Source organism: Rhinoderma darwinii (assembly GCF_050947455.1).
Source record: "Rhinoderma darwinii isolate aRhiDar2 chromosome 5 unlocalized genomic scaffold, aRhiDar2.hap1 SUPER_5_unloc_31, whole genome shotgun sequence".
NCBI lineage: Eukaryota > Metazoa > Chordata > Amphibia > Anura > Rhinodermatidae > Rhinoderma > Rhinoderma darwinii.
The window spans coordinates 20,459-38,682 of NW_027461789.1; the positions used below are offsets into that span (position 1 = coordinate 20,459).

The 18,224-nt window shown below is 47.7% G+C and overlaps 13 non-coding genes across 13 annotated transcripts; all 13 read left to right on the plus strand.

Moving 5' to 3' along the window:
* Positions 1-137: 137 nt before the first annotated feature.
* On the plus strand, positions 138-328 carry LOC142689694 (U2 spliceosomal RNA). Its single transcript, XR_012858543.1, has one exon. It is a non-coding gene; the product is annotated as a U2 spliceosomal RNA (small nuclear RNA).
* Positions 329-1,632: 1,304 nt separating this feature from the next.
* On the plus strand, positions 1,633-1,823 carry LOC142689723 (U2 spliceosomal RNA). Its single transcript, XR_012858568.1, has one exon. It is a non-coding gene; the product is annotated as a U2 spliceosomal RNA (small nuclear RNA).
* A 1,297-nt stretch (positions 1,824-3,120) lies between these two features.
* On the plus strand, positions 3,121-3,311 carry LOC142689642 (U2 spliceosomal RNA). The gene has a single exon (XR_012858496.1). It is a non-coding gene; the product is annotated as a U2 spliceosomal RNA (small nuclear RNA).
* A 1,280-nt stretch (positions 3,312-4,591) lies between these two features.
* On the plus strand, positions 4,592-4,782 carry LOC142689695 (U2 spliceosomal RNA). The gene has a single exon (XR_012858544.1). It is a non-coding gene; the product is annotated as a U2 spliceosomal RNA (small nuclear RNA).
* A 1,300-nt stretch (positions 4,783-6,082) lies between these two features.
* LOC142689696 (U2 spliceosomal RNA) lies at positions 6,083-6,273 on the plus strand. The gene has a single exon (XR_012858545.1). It is a non-coding gene; the product is annotated as a U2 spliceosomal RNA (small nuclear RNA).
* A 1,284-nt stretch (positions 6,274-7,557) lies between these two features.
* On the plus strand, positions 7,558-7,748 carry LOC142689697 (U2 spliceosomal RNA). The gene has a single exon (XR_012858546.1). It is a non-coding gene; the product is annotated as a U2 spliceosomal RNA (small nuclear RNA).
* Positions 7,749-9,040: 1,292 nt separating this feature from the next.
* LOC142689654 (U2 spliceosomal RNA) lies at positions 9,041-9,231 on the plus strand. Its single transcript, XR_012858507.1, has one exon. It is a non-coding gene; the product is annotated as a U2 spliceosomal RNA (small nuclear RNA).
* Positions 9,232-10,515: 1,284 nt separating this feature from the next.
* LOC142689667 (U2 spliceosomal RNA) lies at positions 10,516-10,706 on the plus strand. The gene has a single exon (XR_012858518.1). It is a non-coding gene; the product is annotated as a U2 spliceosomal RNA (small nuclear RNA).
* Positions 10,707-11,974: 1,268 nt separating this feature from the next.
* LOC142689679 (U2 spliceosomal RNA) lies at positions 11,975-12,165 on the plus strand. Its single transcript, XR_012858529.1, has one exon. It is a non-coding gene; the product is annotated as a U2 spliceosomal RNA (small nuclear RNA).
* Positions 12,166-13,449: 1,284 nt separating this feature from the next.
* On the plus strand, positions 13,450-13,640 carry LOC142689691 (U2 spliceosomal RNA). The gene has a single exon (XR_012858540.1). It is a non-coding gene; the product is annotated as a U2 spliceosomal RNA (small nuclear RNA).
* A 1,276-nt stretch (positions 13,641-14,916) lies between these two features.
* On the plus strand, positions 14,917-15,107 carry LOC142689703 (U2 spliceosomal RNA). The gene has a single exon (XR_012858551.1). It is a non-coding gene; the product is annotated as a U2 spliceosomal RNA (small nuclear RNA).
* A 1,292-nt stretch (positions 15,108-16,399) lies between these two features.
* On the plus strand, positions 16,400-16,590 carry LOC142689715 (U2 spliceosomal RNA). Its single transcript, XR_012858562.1, has one exon. It is a non-coding gene; the product is annotated as a U2 spliceosomal RNA (small nuclear RNA).
* A 1,300-nt stretch (positions 16,591-17,890) lies between these two features.
* Positions 17,891-18,081, plus strand: LOC142689685 (U2 spliceosomal RNA). Its single transcript, XR_012858535.1, has one exon. It is a non-coding gene; the product is annotated as a U2 spliceosomal RNA (small nuclear RNA).
* Positions 18,082-18,224: the final 143 nt, after the last annotated feature.

Consider the following 18,224-nt stretch of genomic DNA (forward strand, 5'->3'; position numbering starts at 1 on the left):
CTTTATTCACCTCCCGTGTAGCTGTGAGTGTGTGAGCCTGCAGGGCCCCATGGAATTGCCTAGAAGTAGGCTGAATCGCTGCAAGGGCTGAACAGCAGTATCGGGCAGGCTCGGGCAACGCGCGGCCCGTTCGGGTTATCGCTTCTCGGCCTTTTGGCTAAGATCAAGTGTAGTATCTGTTCTTATCAGTTTAATATCTGATACTTCCCCTATCTGGGGACCATATATTAAATGGATTTTTAGAACAGGGAGATGGAAATAGAGCTTGCTCTGTCCACTCCACGCATTGACCTGGTATTGCAGTATTTCCAGGACCGGTGCACCCTTTCCTTATGTGTTGACTAAAAGCAGATTCCAAAAGTGTTTTTTGTCTTTGCTATTGTTTCTGTCTTTCTGAAGGGATCTCCCCTTTTAATCCCATTATTTCAACACCTGTTGGACAATGCATGAGTGATAATGAGCTCATTGATTAAATGCAATTAATGAATAGATTGCCACCTCTTGTTGTGTGTCGTCTGTGTTTCTGTGTTTCCGGCATTTCACATTGGAACACCTCATTCACCTTCCTTGTCTTCTCTCCGCCCTCCCTTTTAGGTAAGTTAAAGAGCTGCACCTGAGCCAGCCACTGATTGATTGATTGATTGATTGATTGATTGATTGATTGATTGATTGATTGATTGATTGATTGATTGATGCAGCACAACAGTCAAATAGTGGAGTGGAGTAGGGGAACAGCAAACAGCCAATAAAGCAGCCCGCCCGCTCGCCTGCCCGCCACAATGGACCTACCTGTGTACACTAGATGGATGTGATGGAATGTACTGTCGTCCCTACATTTCAAGAAGAAGTAAGAATTGCAGTTGCAACAAAGCCTTGCTTGCCTACAAAGAGAGCAGCAATTTGGATTTGTTACTATGTTACCTAGAAGAATAACAAACTGTGCAAGGATGGAGGTTGTAGGAGCAAGGAGAAGTTGTCTGTAAAGTTGGTGGATGCCTATTTTCCATTTTGCAGTCCCTTGTCTCCCTCTTGTGGCCTCCTGGAGGCAACTAGCTGTGCAAAAAAAAGACAGCCTGGCGGCCGGCTGTTGCAGTGTTGCCCTCTCAGGCAACACTGAGTGACTGACTGAGCCTCACCGTCTTATATAAAGTTCAGACGGAACTTTGCACGTGTCATAGTGGAGCCCTCAGGATTCCAGAGCCAGCTTTCTGACATCATAATGGGGCCTCAGAGATAAAAGCCTGGGCCCAGGCAGTGTTGGTCAGTGCTGCTCAGCAGGCAGCACTGGACTGGACTGGATTACAGCTGATACAAGGTGTGAAGGAACAAGGGGTGGCTGTGGGCATGCACTTGCTGCCGCTGCCAGTGTTTATCTGCATGGCAGCAGGGCATTTGGGCGTTGCCAGGAAGGCGTTTTTATGTAGATTCCTCCTCTTTCAGCACTGCATTGTGGTGCAAGCAAAAGAAGCAAATCCTGTCTGGCTTCCTCTCCGGCCTTTATTCACCTCCCGTGTAGCTGTGAGTGTGTGAGCCTGCAGGGCCCCATGGAATTGCCTAGAAGTAGGCTGAATCGCTGCAAGGGCTGAACAGCAGTATCGGGCAGGCTCGGGCAACGCGCGGCCCGTTCGGGTTATCGCTTCTCGGCCTTTTGGCTAAGATCAAGTGTAGTATCTGTTCTTATCAGTTTAATATCTGATACGTCCCCTATCTGGGGACCATATATTAAATGGATTTTTAGAACAGGGAGATGGAAATAGAGCTTGCTCTGTCCACTCCACGCATTGACCTGGTATTGCAGTATTTCCAGGAGCGGTGCACCCTTTCCTTATGTGTTGACTAAAAGCAGATTCCAAAAGTGTTTTTTTGTCTTTGCTATTGTTTCTGTCTTTCTGAAGGGATCTCCCCTTTTAATCCCATTATTTCAACACCTGTTGGACAATGCATGAGTGATAATGAGCTCATTGATTAAATGCAATTAATGAATAGATTGCCACCTCTTGTTGTGTGTCGTCTGTGTTTCTGTGTTTCCGGCATTTCACATTGGAACACCTCATTCACCTTCCTTGTCTTCTCTCCGCCCTCCCTTTTAGGTAAGTTAAAGAGCTGCACCTGAGCCAGCCACTGATTGATTGATTGATTGATTGATTGATTGATTGATTGATTGATTGATTGATTGATTGATGCAGCACAACAGTCAAATAGTGGAGTGGAGTAGGGGAACAGCAAACAGCCAATAAAGCAGCCCGCCCGCTCGCCTGCCCGCCACAATGGACCTACCTGTGTACACTAGATGGATGTGATGGAATGTACTGTCGTCCCTACATTTCAAGAAGAAGTAAGAATTGCAGTTGCAACAAAGCCTTGCTTGCCTACAAAGAGAGCAGCAATTTGGATTTGTTACTATGTTACCTAGAAGAATAACAAACTGTGCAAGGATGGAGGTTGTAGGAGCAAGGAGAAGTTGTCTGTAAAGTTGGTGGATGCCTATTTTCCATTTTGCAGTCCCTTGTCTCCCTCTTGTGGCCTCCTGGAGGCAACTAGCTGTGCAAAAAAAAGACAGCCTGGCGGCCGGCTGTTGCAGTGTTGCCCTCTCAGGCAACACTGAGTGACTGACTGAGCCTCACCGTCTTATATAAAGTTCAGACGGAACTTTGCACGTGTCATAGTGGAGCCCTCAGGATTCCAGAGCCAGCTTTCTGACATCATAATGGGGCCTCAGAGATAAAAGCCTGGGCCCAGGCAGTGTTGGTCAGTGCTGCTCAGCAGGCAGCACTGGACTGGACTGGATTACAGCTGATACAAGGTGTGAAGGAACAAGGGGTGGCTGTGGGCATGCACTTGCTGCCGCTGCCAGTGTTTATCTGCATGGCAGCAGGGCATTTGGGCGTTGCCAGGAAGGCGTTTTTATGTAGATTCCTCCTCTTTCAGCACTGCATTGTGGTGCAAGCAAAAGAAGCAAATCCTGTCTGGCTTCCTCTCCGGCCTTTATTCACCTCCCGTGTAGCTGTGAGTGTGTGAGCCTGCAGGGCCCCATGGAATTGCCTAGAAGTAGGCTGAATCGCTGCAAGGGCTGAACAGCAGTATCGGGCAGGCTCGGGCAACGCGCGGCCCGTTCGGGTTATCGCTTCTCGGCCTTTTGGCTAAGATCAAGTGTAGTATCTGTTCTTATCAGTTTAATATCTGATACGTCCCCTATCTGGGGACCATATATTAAATGGATTTTTAGAACAGGGAGATGGAAATAGAGCTTGCTCTGTCCACTCCACGCATTGACCTGGTATTGCAGTATTTCCAGGACCGGTGCACCCTTTCCTTATGTGTTGACTAAAAGCAGATTCCAAAAGTGTTTTTTGTCTATGCTATTGTTTCTGTCTTTCTGAAGGGATCTCCCCTTTTAATCCCATTATTTCAACACCTGTTGGACAATGCATGAGTGATAATGAGCTCATTGATTAAATGCAATTAATGAATAGATTGCCACCTCTTGTTGTGTGTCGTCTGTGTTTCTGTGTTTCCGGCATTTCACATTGGAACACCTCATTCACCTTCCTTGTCTTCTCTCCGCCCTCCCTTTTAGGTAAGTTAAAGAGCTGCACCTGAGCCAGCCACTGATTGATTGATTGATTGATTGATTGATTGATTGATTGATTGATGCAGCACAACAGTCAAATAGTGGAGTGGAGTAGGGGAACAGCAAACAGCCAATAAAGCAGCCCGCCCGCTCGCCTGCCCGCCACAATGGACCTACCTGTGTACACTAGATGGATGTGATGGAATGTACTGTCGTCCCTACATTTCAAGAAGAAGTAAGAATTGCAGTTGCAACAAAGCCTTGCTTGCCTACAAAGAGAGCAGCAATTTGGATTTGTTACTATGTTACCTAGAAGAATAACAAACTGTGCAAGGATGGAGGTTGTAGGAGCAAGGAGAAGTTGTCTGTAAAGTTGGTGGATGCCTATTTTCCATTTTGCAGTCCCTTGTCTCCCTCTTGTGGCCTCCTGGAGGCAACTAGCTGTGCAAAAAAAAGACAGCCTGGCGGCCGGCTGTTGCAGTGTTGCCCTCTCAGGCAACACTGAGTGACTGACTGAGCCTCACCGTCTTATATAAAGTTCAGACGGAACTTTGCACGTGTCATAGTGGAGCCCTCAGGATTCCAGAGCCAGCTTTCTGACATCATAATGGGGCCTCAGAGATAAAAGCCTGGGCCCAGGCAGTGTTGGTCAGTGCTGCTCAGCAGGCAGCACTGGACTGGACTGGATTACAGCTGATACAAGGTGTGAAGGAACAAGGGGTGGCTGTGGGCATGCACTTGCTGCCGCTGCCAGTGTTTATCTGCATGGCAGCAGGGCATTTGGGCGTTGCCAGGAAGGCGTTTTTATGTAGATTCCTCCTCTTTCAGCACTGCATTGTGGTGCAAGCAAAAGAAGCAAATCCTGTCTGGCTTCCTCTCCGGCCTTTATTCACCTCCCGTGTAGCTGTGAGTGTGTGAGCCTGCAGGGCCCCATGGAATTGCCTAGAAGTAGGCTGAATCGCTGCAAGGGCTGAACAGCAGTATCGGGCAGGCTCGGGCAACGCGCGGCCCGTTCGGGTTATCGCTTCTCGGCCTTTTGGCTAAGATCAAGTGTAGTATCTGTTCTTATCAGTTTAATATCTGATACTTCCCCTATCTGGGGACCATATATTAAATGGATTTTTAGAACAGGGAGATGGAAATAGAGCTTGCTCTGTCCACTCCACGCATTGACCTGGTATTGCAGTATTTCCAGGACCGGTGCACCCTTTCCTTATGTGTTGACTAAAAGCAGATTCCAAAAGTGTTTTTTGTCTTTGCTATTGTTTCTGTCTTTCTGAAGGGATCTCCCCTTTTAATCCCATTATTTCAACACCTGTTGGACAATGCATGAGTGATAATGAGCTCATTGATTAAATGCAATTAATGAATAGATTGCCACCTCTTGTTGTGTGTCGTCTGTGTTTCTGTGTTTCCGGCATTTCACATTGGAACACCTCATTCACCTTCCTTGTCTTCTCTCCGCCCTCCCTTTTAGGTAAGTTAAAGAGCTGCACCTGAGCCAGCCACTGATTGATTGATTGATTGATTGATTGATTGATTGATTGATTGATTGATTGATTGATTGATTGATGCAGCACAACAGTCAAATAGTGGAGTGGAGTAGGGGAACAGCAAACAGCCAATAAAGCAGCCCGCCCGCTCGCCTGCCCGCCACAATGGACCTACCTGTGTACACTAGATGGATGTGATGGAATGTACTGTCGTCCCTACATTTCAAGAAGAAGTAAGAATTGCAGTTGCAACAAAGCCTTGCTTGCCTACAAAGAGAGCAGCAATTTGGATTTGTTACTATGTTACCTAGAAGAATAACAAACTGTGCAAGGATGGAGGTTGTAGGAGCAAGGAGAAGTTGTCTGTAAAGTTGGTGGATGCCTATTTTCCATTTTGCAGTCCCTTGTCTCCCTCTTGTGGCCTCCTGGAGGCAACTAGCTGTGCAAAAAAAAGACAGCCTGGCGGCCGGCTGTTGCAGTGTTGCCCTCTCAGGCAACACTGAGTGACTGACTGAGCCTCACCGTCTTATATAAAGTTCAGACGGAACTTTGCACGTGTCATAGTGGAGCCCTCAGGATTCCAGAGCCAGCTTTCTGACATCATAATGGGGCCTCAGAGATAAAAGCCTGGGCCCAGGCAGTGTTGGTCAGTGCTGCTCAGCAGGCAGCACTGGACTGGACTGGATTACAGCTGATACAAGGTGTGAAGGAACAAGGGGTGGCTGTGGGCATGCACTTGCTGCCGCTGCCAGTGTTTATCTGCATGGCAGCAGGGCATTTGGGCGTTGCCAGGAAGGCGTTTTTATGTAGATTCCTCCTCTTTCAGCACTGCATTGTGGTGCAAGCAAAAGAAGCAAATCCTGTCTGGCTTCCTCTCCGGCCTTTATTCACCTCCCGTGTAGCTGTGAGTGTGTGAGCCTGCAGGGCCCCATGGAATTGCCTAGAAGTAGGCTGAATCGCTGCAAGGGCTGAACAGCAGTATCGGGCAGGCTCGGGCAACGCGCGGCCCGTTCGGGTTATCGCTTCTCGGCCTTTTGGCTAAGATCAAGTGTAGTATCTGTTCTTATCAGTTTAATATCTGATACTTCCCCTATCTGGGGACCATATATTAAATGGATTTTTAGAACAGGGAGATGGAAATAGAGCTTGCTCTGTCCACTCCACGCATTGACCTGGTATTGCAGTATTTCCAGGACCGGTGCACCCTTTCCTTATGTGTTGACTAAAAGCAGATTCCAAAAGTGTTTTTTGTCTTTGCTATTGTTTCTGTCTTTCTGAAGGGATCTCCCCTTTTAATCCCATTATTTCAACACCTGTTGGACAATGCATGAGTGATAATGAGCTCATTGATTAAATGCAATTAATGAATAGATTGCCACCTCTTGTTGTGTGTCGTCTGTGTTTCTGTGTTTCCGGCATTTCACATTGGAACACCTCATTCACCTTCCTTGTCTTCTCTCCGCCCTCCCTTTTAGGTAAGTTAAAGAGCTGCACCTGAGCCAGCCACTGATTGATTGATTGATTGATTGATTGATTGATTGATTGATTGATTGATGCAGCACAACAGTCAAATAGTGGAGTGGAGTAGGGGAACAGCAAACAGCCAATAAAGCAGCCCGCCCGCTCGCCTGCCCGCCACAATGGACCTACCTGTGTACACTAGATGGATGTGATGGAATGTACTGTCGTCCCTACATTTCAAGAAGAAGTAAGAATTGCAGTTGCAACAAAGCCTTGCTTGCCTACAAAGAGAGCAGCAATTTGGATTTGTTACTATGTTACCTAGAAGAATAACAAACTGTGCAAGGATGGAGGTTGTAGGAGCAAGGAGAAGTTGTCTGTAAAGTTGGTGGATGCCTATTTTCCATTTTGCAGTCCCTTGTCTCCCTCTTGTGGCCTCCTGGAGGCAACTAGCTGTGCAAAAAAAAGACAGCCTGGCGGCCGGCTGTTGCAGTGTTGCCCTCTCAGGCAACACTGAGTGACTGACTGAGCCTCACCGTCTTATATAAAGTTCAGACGGAACTTTGCACGTGTCATAGTGGAGCCCTCAGGATTCCAGAGCCAGCTTTCTGACATCATAATGGGGCCTCAGAGATAAAAGCCTGGGCCCAGGCAGTGTTGGTCAGTGCTGCTCAGCAGGCAGCACTGGACTGGACTGGATTACAGCTGATACAAGGTGTGAAGGAACAAGGGGTGGCTGTGGGCATGCACTTGCTGCCGCTGCCAGTGTTTATCTGCATGGCAGCAGGGCATTTGGGCGTTGCCAGGAAGGCGTTTTTATGTAGATTCCTCCTCTTTCAGCACTGCATTGTGGTGCAAGCAAAAGAAGCAAATCCTGTCTGGCTTCCTCTCCGGCCTTTATTCACCTCCCGTGTAGCTGTGAGTGTGTGAGCCTGCAGGGCCCCATGGAATTGCCTAGAAGTAGGCTGAATCGCTGCAAGGGCTGAACAGCAGTATCGGGCAGGCTCGGGCAACGCGCGGCCCGTTCGGGTTATCGCTTCTCGGCCTTTTGGCTAAGATCAAGTGTAGTATCTGTTCTTATCAGTTTAATATCTGATACTTCCCCTATCTGGGGACCATATATTAAATGGATTTTTAGAACAGGGAGATGGAAATAGAGCTTGCTCTGTCCACTCCACGCATTGACCTGGTATTGCAGTATTTCCAGGACCGGTGCACCCTTTCCTTATGTGTTGACTAAAAGCAGATTCCAAAAGTGTTTTTTGTCTTTGCTATTGTTTCTGTCTTTCTGAAGGGATCTCCCCTTTTAATCCCATTATTTCAACACCTGTTGGACAATGCATGAGTGATAATGAGCTCATTGATTAAATGCAATTAATGAATAGATTGCCACCTCTTGTTGTGTGTCGTCTGTGTTTCTGTGTTTCCGGCATTTCACATTGGAACACCTCATTCACCTTCCTTGTCTTCTCTCCGCCCTCCCTTTTAGGTAAGTTAAAGAGCTGCACCTGAGCCAGCCACTGATTGATTGATTGATTGATTGATTGATTGATTGATTGATTGATTGATTGATTGATGCAGCACAACAGTCAAATAGTGGAGTGGAGTAGGGGAACAGCAAACAGCCAATAAAGCAGCCCGCCCGCTCGCCTGCCCGCCACAATGGACCTACCTGTGTACACTAGATGGATGTGATGGAATGTACTGTCGTCCCTACATTTCAAGAAGAAGTAAGAATTGCAGTTGCAACAAAGCCTTGCTTGCCTACAAAGAGAGCAGCAATTTGGATTTGTTACTATGTTACCTAGAAGAATAACAAACTGTGCAAGGATGGAGGTTGTAGGAGCAAGGAGAAGTTGTCTGTAAAGTTGGTGGATGCCTATTTTCCATTTTGCAGTCCCTTGTCTCCCTCTTGTGGCCTCCTGGAGGCAACTAGCTGTGCAAAAAAAAGACAGCCTGGCGGCCGGCTGTTGCAGTGTTGCCCTCTCAGGCAACACTGAGTGACTGACTGAGCCTCACCGTCTTATATAAAGTTCAGACGGAACTTTGCACGTGTCATAGTGGAGCCCTCAGGATTCCAGAGCCAGCTTTCTGACATCATAATGGGGCCTCAGAGATAAAAGCCTGGGCCCAGGCAGTGTTGGTCAGTGCTGCTCAGCAGGCAGCACTGGACTGGACTGGATTACAGCTGATACAAGGTGTGAAGGAACAAGGGGTGGCTGTGGGCATGCACTTGCTGCCGCTGCCAGTGTTTATCTGCATGGCAGCAGGGCATTTGGGCGTTGCCAGGAAGGCGTTTTTATGTAGATTCCTCCTCTTTCAGCACTGCATTGTGGTGCAAGCAAAAGAAGCAAATCCTGTCTGGCTTCCTCTCCGGCCTTTATTCACCTCCCGTGTAGCTGTGAGTGTGTGAGCCTGCAGGGCCCCATGGAATTGCCTAGAAGTAGGCTGAATCGCTGCAAGGGCTGAACAGCAGTATCGGGCAGGCTCGGGCAACGCGCGGCCCGTTCGGGTTATCGCTTCTCGGCCTTTTGGCTAAGATCAAGTGTAGTATCTGTTCTTATCAGTTTAATATCTGATACGTCCCCTATCTGGGGACCATATATTAAATGGATTTTTAGAACAGGGAGATGGAAATAGAGCTTGCTCTGTCCACTCCACGCATTGACCTGGTATTGCAGTATTTCCAGGACCGGTGCACCCTTTCCTTATGTGTTGACTAAAAGCAGATTCCAAAAGTGTTTTTTGTCTTTGCTATTGTTTCTGTCTTTCTGAAGGGATCTCCCCTTTTAATCCCATTATTTCAACACCTGTTGGACAATGCATGAGTGATAATGAGCTCATTGATTAAATGCAATTAATGAATAGATTGCCACCTCTTGTTGTGTGTCGTCTGTGTTTCTGTGTTTCCGGCATTTCACATTGGAACACCTCATTCACCTTCCTTGTCTTCTCTCCGCCCTCCCTTTTAGGTAAGTTAAAGAGCTGCACCTGAGCCAGCCACTGATTGATTGATTGATTGATTGATTGATTGATTGATTGATTGATTGATGCAGCACAACAGTCAAATAGTGGAGTGGAGTAGGGGAACAGCAAACAGCCAATAAAGCAGCCCGCCCGCTCGCCTGCCCGCCACAATGGACCTACCTGTGTACACTAGATGGATGTGATGGAATGTACTGTCGTCCCTACATTTCAAGAAGAAGTAAGAATTGCAGTTGCAACAAAGCCTTACTTGCCTACAAAGAGAGCAGCAATTTGGATTTGTTACTATGTTACCTAGAAGAATAACAAACTGTGCAAGGATGGAGGTTGTAGGAGCAAGGAGAAGTTGTCTGTAAAGTTGGTGGATGCCTATTTTCCATTTTGCAGTCCCTTGTCTCCCTCTTGTGGCCTCCTGGAGGCAACTAGCTGTGCAAAAAAAAGACAGCCTGGCGGCCGGCTGTTGCAGTGTTGCCCTCTCAGGCAACACTGAGTGACTGACTGAGCCTCACCGTCTTATATAAAGTTCAGACGGAACTTTGCACGTGTCATAGTGGAGCCCTCAGGATTCCAGAGCCAGCTTTCTGACATCATAATGGGGCCTCAGAGATAAAAGCCTGGGCCCAGGCAGTGTTGGTCAGTGCTGCTCAGCAGGCAGCACTGGACTGGACTGGATTACAGCTGATACAAGGTGTGAAGGAACAAGGGGTGGCTGTGGGCATGCACTTGCTGCCGCTGCCAGTGTTTATCTGCATGGCAGCAGGGCATTTGGGCGTTGCCAGGAAGGCGTTTTTATGTAGATTCCTCCTCTTTCAGCACTGCATTGTGGTGCAAGCAAAAGAAGCAAATCCTGTCTGGCTTCCTCTCCGGCCTTTATTCACCTCCCGTGTAGCTGTGAGTGTGTGAGCCTGCAGGGCCCCATGGAATTGCCTAGAAGTAGGCTGAATCGCTGCAAGGGCTGAACAGCAGTATCGGGCAGGCTCGGGCAACGCGCGGCCCGTTCGGGTTATCGCTTCTCGGCCTTTTGGCTAAGATCAAGTGTAGTATCTGTTCTTATCAGTTTAATATCTGATACGTCCCCTATCTGGGGACCATATATTAAATGGATTTTTAGAACAGGGAGATGGAAATAGAGCTTGCTCTGTCCACTCCACGCATTGACCTGGTATTGCAGTATTTCCAGGACCGGTGCACCCTTTCCTTATGTGTTGACTAAAAGCAGATTCCAAAAGTGTTTTTTGTCTTTGCTATTGTTTCTGTCTTTCTGAAGGGATCTCCCCTTTTAATCCCATTATTTCAACACCTGTTGGACAATGCATGAGTGATAATGAGCTCATTGATTAAATGCAATTAATGAATAGATTGCCACCTCTTGTTGTGTGTCGTCTGTGTTTCTGTGTTTCCGGCATTTCACATTGGAACACCTCATTCACCTTCCTTGTCTTCTCTCCGCCCTCCCTTTTAGGTAAGTTAAAGAGCTGCACCTGAGCCAGCCACTGATTGATTGATTGATTGATTGATTGATTGATGCAGCACAACAGTCAAATAGTGGAGTGGAGTAGGGGAACAGCAAACAGCCAATAAAGCAGCCCGCCCGCTCGCCTGCCCGCCACAATGGACCTACCTGTGTACACTAGATGGATGTGATGGAATGTACTGTCGTCCCTACATTTCAAGAAGAAGTAAGAATTGCAGTTGCAACAAAGCCTTGCTTGCCTACAAAGAGAGCAGCAATTTGGATTTGTTACTATGTTACCTAGAAGAATAACAAACTGTGCAAGGATGGAGGTTGTAGGAGCAAGGAGAAGTTGTCTGTAAAGTTGGTGGATGCCTATTTTCCATTTTGCAGTCCCTTGTCTCCCTCTTGTGGCCTCCTGGAGGCAACTAGCTGTGCAAAAAAAAGACAGCCTGGCGGCCGGCTGTTGCAGTGTTGCCCTCTCAGGCAACACTGAGTGACTGACTGAGCCTCACCGTCTTATATAAAGTTCAGACGGAACTTTGCACGTGTCATAGTGGAGCCCTCAGGATTCCAGAGCCAGCTTTCTGACATCATAATGGGGCCTCAGAGATAAAAGCCTGGGCCCAGGCAGTGTTGGTCAGTGCTGCTCAGCAGGCAGCACTGGACTGGACTGGATTACAGCTGATACAAGGTGTGAAGGAACAAGGGGTGGCTGTGGGCATGCACTTGCTGCCGCTGCCAGTGTTTATCTGCATGGCAGCAGGGCATTTGGGCGTTGCCAGGAAGGCGTTTTTATGTAGATTCCTCCTCTTTCAGCACTGCATTGTGGTGCAAGCAAAAGAAGCAAATCCTGTCTGGCTTCCTCTCCGGCCTTTATTCACCTCCCGTGTAGCTGTGAGTGTGTGAGCCTGCAGGGCCCCATGGAATTGCCTAAAAGTAGTCTGAATCGCTGCAAGGGCTGAACAGCAGTATCGGGCAGGCTCGGGCAACGCGCGGCCCGTTCGGGTTATCGCTTCTCGGCCTTTTGGCTAAGATCAAGTGTAGTATCTGTTCTTATCAGTTTAATATCTGATACGTCCCCTATCTGGGGACCATATATTAAATGGATTTTTAGAACAGGGAGATGGAAATAGAGCTTGCTCTGTCCACTCCACGCATTGACCTGGTATTGCAGTATTTCCAGGACCGGTGCACCCTTTCCTTATGTGTTGACTAAAAGCAGATTCCAAAAGTGTTTTTTGTCTTTGCTATTGTTTCTGTCTTTCTGAAGGGATCTCCCCTTTTAATCCCATTATTTCAACACCTGTTGGACAATGCATGAGTGATAATGAGCTCATTGATTAAATGCAATTAATGAATAGATTGCCACCTCTTGTTGTGTGTCGTCTGTGTTTCTGTGTTTCCGGCATTTCACATTGGAACACCTCATTCACCTTCCTTGTCTTCTCTCCGCCCTCCCTTTTAGGTAAGTTAAAGAGCTGCACCTGAGCCAGCCACTGATTGATTGATTGATTGATTGATTGATTGATTGATTGATTGATTGATGCAGCACAACAGTCAAATAGTGGAGTGGAGTAGGGGAACAGCAAACAGCCAATAAAGCAGCCCGCCCGCTCGCCTGCCCGCCACAATGGACCTACCTGTGTACACTAGATGGATGTGATGGAATGTACTGTCGTCCCTACATTTCAAGAAGAAGTAAGAATTGCAGTTGCAACAAAGCCTTGCTTGCCTACAAAGAGAGCAGCAATTTGGATTTGTTACTATGTTACCTAGAAGAATAACAAACTGTGCAAGGATGGAGGTTGTAGGAGCAAGGAGAAGTTGTCTGTAAAGTTGGTGGATGCCTATTTTCCATTTTGCAGTCCCTTGTCTCCCTCTTGTGGCCTCCTGGAGGCAACTAGCTGTGCAAAAAAAAGACAGCCTGGCGGCCGGCTGTTGCAGTGTTGCCCTCTCAGGCAACACTGAGTGACTGACTGAGCCTCACCGTCTTATATAAAGTTCAGACGGAACTTTGCACGTGTCATAGTGGAGCCCTCAGGATTCCAGAGCCAGCTTTCTGACATCATAATGGGGCCTCAGAGATAAAAGCCTGGGCCCAGGCAGTGTTGGTCAGTGCTGCTCAGCAGGCAGCACTGGACTGGACTGGATTACAGCTGATACAAGGTGTGAAGGAACAAGGGGTGGCTGTGGGCATGCACTTGCTGCCGCTGCCAGTGTTTATCTGCATGGCAGCAGGGCATTTGGGCGTTGCCAGGAAGGCGTTTTTATGTAGATTCCTCCTCTTTCAGCACTGCATTGTGGTGCAAGCAAAAGAAGCAAATCCTGTCTGGCTTCCTCTCCGGCCTTTATTCACCTCCCGTGTAGCTGTGAGTGTGTGAGCCTGCAGGGCCCCATGGAATTGCCTAGAAGTAGGCTGAATCGCTGCAAGGGCTGAACAGCAGTATCGGGCAGGCTCGGGCAACGCGCGGCCCGTTCGGGTTATCGCTTCTCGGCCTTTTGGCTAAGATCAAGTGTAGTATCTGTTCTTATCAGTTTAATATCTGATACGTCCCCTATCTGGGGACCATATATTAAATGGATTTTTAGAACAGGGAGATGGAAATAGAGCTTGCTCTGTCCACTCCACGCATTGACCTGGTATTGCAGTATTTCCAGGACCGGTGCACCCTTTCCTTATGTGTTGACTAAAAGCAGATTCCAAAAGTGTTTTTTGTCTTTGCTATTGTTTCTGTCTTTCTGAAGGGATCTCCCCTTTTAATCCCATTATTTCAACACCTGTTGGACAATGCATGAGTGATAATGAGCTCATTGATTAAATGCAATTAATGAATAGATTGCCACCTCTTGTTGTGTGTCGTCTGTGTTTCTGTGTTTCCGGCATTTCACATTGGAACACCTCATTCACCTTCCTTGTCTTCTCTCCGCCCTCCCTTTTAGGTAAGTTAAAGAGCTGCACCTGAGCCAGCCACTGATTGATTGATTGATTGATTGATTGATTGATTGATTGATGCAGCACAACAGTCAAATAGTGGAGTGGAGTAGGGGAACAGCAAACAGCCAATAAAGCAGCCCGCCCGCTCGCCTGCCCGCCACAATGGACCTACCTGTGTACACTAGATGGATGTGATGGAATGTACTGTCGTCCCTACATTTCAAGAAGAAGTAAGAATTGCAGTTGCAACAAAGCCTTGCTTGCCTACAAAGAGAGCAGCAATTTGGATTTGTTACTATGTTACCTAGAAGAATAACAAACTGTGCAAGGATGGAGGTTGTAGGAGCAAGGAGAAGTTGTCTGTAAAGTTGGTGGATGCCTATTTTCCATTTTGCAGTCCCTTGTCTCCCTCTTGTGGCCTCCTGGAGGCAACTAGCTGTGCAAAAAAAAGACAGCCTGGCGGCCGGCTGTTGCAGTGTTGCCCTCTCAGGCAACACTGAGTGACTGACTGAGCCTCACCGTCTTATATAAAGTTCAGACGGAACTTTGCACGTGTCATAGTGGAGCCCTCAGGATTCCAGAGCCAGCTTTCTGACATCATAATGGGGCCTCAGAGATAAAAGCCTGGGCCCAGGCAGTGTTGGTCAGTGCTGCTCAGCAGGCAGCACTGGACTGGACTGGATTACAGCTGATACAAGGTGTGAAGGAACAAGGGGTGGCTGTGGGCATGCACTTGCTGCCGCTGCCAGTGTTTATCTGCATGGCAGCAGGGCATTTGGGCGTTGCCAGGAAGGCGTTTTTATGTAGATTCCTCCTCTTTCAGCACTGCATTGTGGTGCAAGCAAAAGAAGCAAATCCTGTCTGGCTTCCTCTCCGGCCTTTATTCACCTCCCGTGTAGCTGTGAGTGTGTGAGCCTGCAGGGCCCCATGGAATTGCCTAGAAGTAGGCTGAATCGCTGCAAGGGCTGAACAGCAGTATCGGGCAGGCTCGGGCAACGCGCGGCCCGTTCGGGTTATCGCTTCTCGGCCTTTTGGCTAAGATCAAGTGTAGTATCTGTTCTTATCAGTTTAATATCTGATACGTCCCCTATCTGGGGACCATATATTAAATGGATTTTTAGAACAGGGAGATGGAAATAGAGCTTGCTCTGTCCACTCCACGCATTGACCTGGTATTGCAGTATTTCCAGGACCGGTGCACCCTTTCCTTATGTGTTGACTAAAAGCAGATTCCAAAAGTGTTTTTTGTCTTTGCTATTGTTTCTGTCTTTCTGAAGGGATCTCCCCTTTTAATCCCATTATTTCAACACCTGTTGGACAATGCATGAGTGATAATGAGCTCATTGATTAAATGCAATTAATGAATAGATTGCCACCTCTTGTTGTGTGTCGTCTGTGTTTCTGTGTTTCCGGCATTTCACATTGGAACACCTCATTCACCTTCCTTGTCTTCTCTCCGCCCTCCCTTTTAGGTAAGTTAAAGAGCTGCACCTGAGCCAGCCACTGATTGATTGATTGATTGATTGATTGATTGATTGATTGATTGATTGATTGATTGATGCAGCACAACAGTCAAATAGTGGAGTGGAGTAGGGGAACAGCAAACAGCCAATAAAGCAGCCCGCCCGCTCGCCTGCCCGCCACAATGGACCTACCTGTGTACACTAGATGGATGTGATGGAATGTACTGTCGTCCCTACATTTCAAGAAGAAGTAAGAATTGCAGTTGCAACAAAGCCTTGCTTGCCTACAAAGAGAGCAGCAATTTGGATTTGTTACTATGTTACCTAGAAGAATAACAAACTGTGCAAGGATGGAGGTTGTAGGAGCAAGGAGAAGTTGTCTGTAAAGTTGGTGGATGCCTATTTTCCATTTTGCAGTCCCTTGTCTCCCTCTTGTGGCCTCCTGGAGGCAACTAGCTGTGCAAAAAAAAGACAGCCTGGCGGCCGGCTGTTGCAGTGTTGCCCTCTCAGGCAACACTGAGTGACTGACTGAGCCTCACCGTCTTATATAAAGTTCAGACGGAACTTTGCACGTGTCATAGTGGAGCCCTCAGGATTCCAGAGCCAGCTTTCTGACATCATAATGGGGCCTCAGAGATAAAAGCCTGGGCCCAGGCAGTGTTGGTCAGTGCTGCTCAGCAGGCAGCACTGGACTGGACTGGATTACAGCTGATACAAGGTGTGAAGGAACAAGGGGTGGCTGTGGGCATGCACTTGCTGCCGCTGCCAGTGTTTATCTGCATGGCAGCAGGGCATTTGGGCGTTGCCAGGAAGGCGTTTTTATGTAGATTCCTCCTCTTTCAGCACTGCATTGTGGTGCAAGCAAAAGAAGCAAATCCTGTCTGGCTTCCTCTCCGGCCTTTATTCACCTCCCGTGTAGCTGTGAGTGTGTGAGCCTGCAGGGCCCCATGGAATTGCCTAGAAGTAGGCTGAATCGCTGCAAGGGCTGAACAGCAGTATCGGGCAGGCTCGGGCAACGCGCGGCCCGTTCGGGTTATCGCTTCTCGGCCTTTTGGCTAAGATCAAGTGTAGTATCTGTTCTTATCAGTTTAATATCTGATACGTCCCCTATCTGGGGACCATATATTAAATGGATTTTTAGAACAGGGAGATGGAAATAGAGCTTGCTCTGTCCACTCCACGCATTGACCTGGTATTGCAGTATTTCCAGGACCGGTGCACCCTTTCCTTATGTGTTGACTAAAAGCAGATTCCAAAAGTGTTTTTTGTCTTTGCTATTGTTTCTGTCTTTCTGAAGGGATCTCCCCTTTTAATCCCATTATTTCAACACCTGTTGGACAATGCATGAGTGATAATGAGCTCATTGATTAAATGCAATTAATGAATAGATTGCCACCTCTTGTTGTGTGTCGTCTGTGTTTCTGTGTTTCCGGCATTTCACATTGGAACACCTCATTCACCTTCCTTGTCTTCTCTCCGCCCTCCCTTTTAGGTAAGTTAAAGAGCTGCACCTGAGCCAGCCACTGATTGATTGATTGATTGATTGATTGATTGATTGATTGATTGATTGATTGATTGATTGATTGATGCAGCACAACAGTCAAATAGTGGAGTGGAGTAGGGGAACAGCAAACAGCCAATAAAGCAGCCCGCCCGCTCGCCTGCCCGCCACAATGGACCTACCTGTGTACACTAGATGGATGTGATGGAATGTACTGTCGTCCCTACATTTCAAGAAGAAGTAAGAATTGCAGTTGCAACAAAGCCTTGCTTGCCTACAAAGAGAGCAGCAATTTGGATTTGTTACTATGTTACCTAGAAGAATAACAAACTGTGCAAGGATGGAGGTTGTAGGAGCAAGGAGAAGTTGTCTGTAAAGTTGGTGGATGCCTATTTTCCATTTTGCAGTCCCTTGTCTCCCTCTTGTGGCCTCCTGGAGGCAACTAGCTGTGCAAAAAAAAGACAGCCTGGCGGCCGGCTGTTGCAGTGTTGCCCTCTCAGGCAACACTGAGTGACTGACTGAGCCTCACCGTCTTATATAAAGTTCAGACGGAACTTTGCACGTGTCATAGTGGAGCCCTCAGGATTCCAGAGCCAGCTTTCTGACATCATAATGGGGCCTCAGAGATAAAAGCCTGGGCCCAGGCAGTGTTGGTCAGTGCTGCTCAGCAGGCAGCACTGGACTGGACTGGATTACAGCTGATACAAGGTGTGAAGGAACAAGGGGTGGCTGTGGGCATGCACTTGCTGCCGCTGCCAGTGTTTATCTGCATGGCAGCAGGGCATTTGGGCGTTGCCAGGAAGGCGTTTTTATGTAGATTCCTCCTCTTTCAGCACTGCATTGTGGTGCAAGCAAAAGAATCAAATCCTGTCTGGCTTCCTCTCCGGCCTTTATTCACCTCCCGTGTAGCTGTGAGTGTGTGAGCCTGCAGGGCCCCATGGAATTGCCTAGAAGTAGGCTGAATCGCTGCAAGGGCTGAACAGCAGTATCGGGCAGGCTCGGGCAACGCGCGGCCCGTTCGGGTTATCGCTTCTCGGCCTTTTGGCTAAGATCAAGTGTAGTATCTGTTCTTATCAGTTTAATATCTGATACGTCCCCTATCTGGGGACCATATATTAAATGGATTTTTAGAACAGGGGGATGGAAATAGAGCTTGCTCTGTCCACTCCACGCATTGACCTGGTATTGCAGTATTTCCAGGACCGGTGCACCCTTTCCTTATGTGTTGACTAAAAGCAGATTCCAAAAGTGTTTTTTGTCTTTGCTATTGTTTCTGTCTTTCTGAAGGGATCTCCCCTTTTAATCCCATTATTTCAACACCTGTTGGACAATGCATGAGTGATAATGAGCTCATTGATT